This window comes from Hibiscus syriacus, unplaced genomic scaffold (genome assembly GCF_006381635.1).
Source record: "Hibiscus syriacus cultivar Baekdansim isolate YM2019G1 unplaced genomic scaffold, ASM638163v2 tig00112925_pilon, whole genome shotgun sequence".
NCBI classification, from domain to species: Eukaryota; Viridiplantae; Streptophyta; class Magnoliopsida; order Malvales; family Malvaceae; genus Hibiscus; species Hibiscus syriacus.
In genome coordinates this window covers 925,280-926,498 of record NW_024063420.1, presented here as the reverse complement: position 1 = coordinate 926,498, position 1,219 = coordinate 925,280, and positions in this window count along the sequence as shown.

Genomic DNA, 1,219 nt, shown 5'->3' with positions numbered 1-1,219 from the left:
TCATTCATTTATTACAATTCGTTTCCACTGTCAGGGGTAAATCATGTTATATTTGTATCCGAATGGCACTTTCGATATTTTATCGGGATCAGTATAGGTTTAGAGTAATTAATATTTATTCCAAGCCCAAATCATATTTATTTATGCATTAACCCAATACCTAACTTGTACCATACAACATACTATGGGTAATAAAGTATTACCTCGATTTACGAGCAATATTGATCGACCATTTAAACTCTATTCGATCACCCTCGAACTCTAATTCCACGTCTCATAATGTCTCGGATACATAGCAAACAAATTTATATCAGAAACAGAACTTAATCGAAAAACTAAATTGAATCCGAATATAAAACACTGAAAAACAACTTACCAAGTTCGAATTTGGAAAAACGGACTTCGAAGTCGAACTCATGACATCAAAAACCATAAAATATTTTTCAAAAATTTTGACTTTTTAGATCAAAGTCGACGGTCAATAGTCAATGTCAACATGTCAAAGTCAATGGTCAACAGTCAAAGTCAACGAGATGGTTCGAACTAGTTGACTCGGATAAGTTGACCGGTTTGGTTGACATGGTCGGGTCAAACAGCCCCGATTTAGATCGGGTTGGGCCGGTTCGATCTAATTAGATCGTTTCTAGAAGAAACCAAAGCTGGGGTCGAGCCCCAAGCACAAGCAACAGCGCGTGAAACAGCGACAAGGGGCGGTTTCAGATGATCGAACACTCGGGAAGCATCACTACACTCAACCAAAAGCAAAACAACAGAAATATTCAACCACAACTCAACAAAATATTCGGATAAATACGACACAAAGCTTACCCGGCAGACGGCGTGAACGACGACAGTGGAGAGCAACACCGTTCGAGTTTTGGTCGCACAGGGATGAGGAGTATAATGTTTGGGGCGGTGAGGCGAGCCAACGCCTTCAACGACCAAAATCGAGGAAAATCGAAACGGTAAGGACAAGACCGCTTCTGGTGAGTAGAAGGCCGGAGGATTCTGGTTTGATCGGTGGCGATGGAGCGCGGTAATGGCGACCGAATCGAAACGAGTCACAGAGGAGAGATAACGACTAGGGTAAATTTGGGGGAATTGGGGTTGATTCCCGAACAGGGGGTTTCTAGTTTGGGTAATTTAAGCATGAACCATATATATATATATATATATATATATATATATATATATATATATATATTATTAAAATAAAACT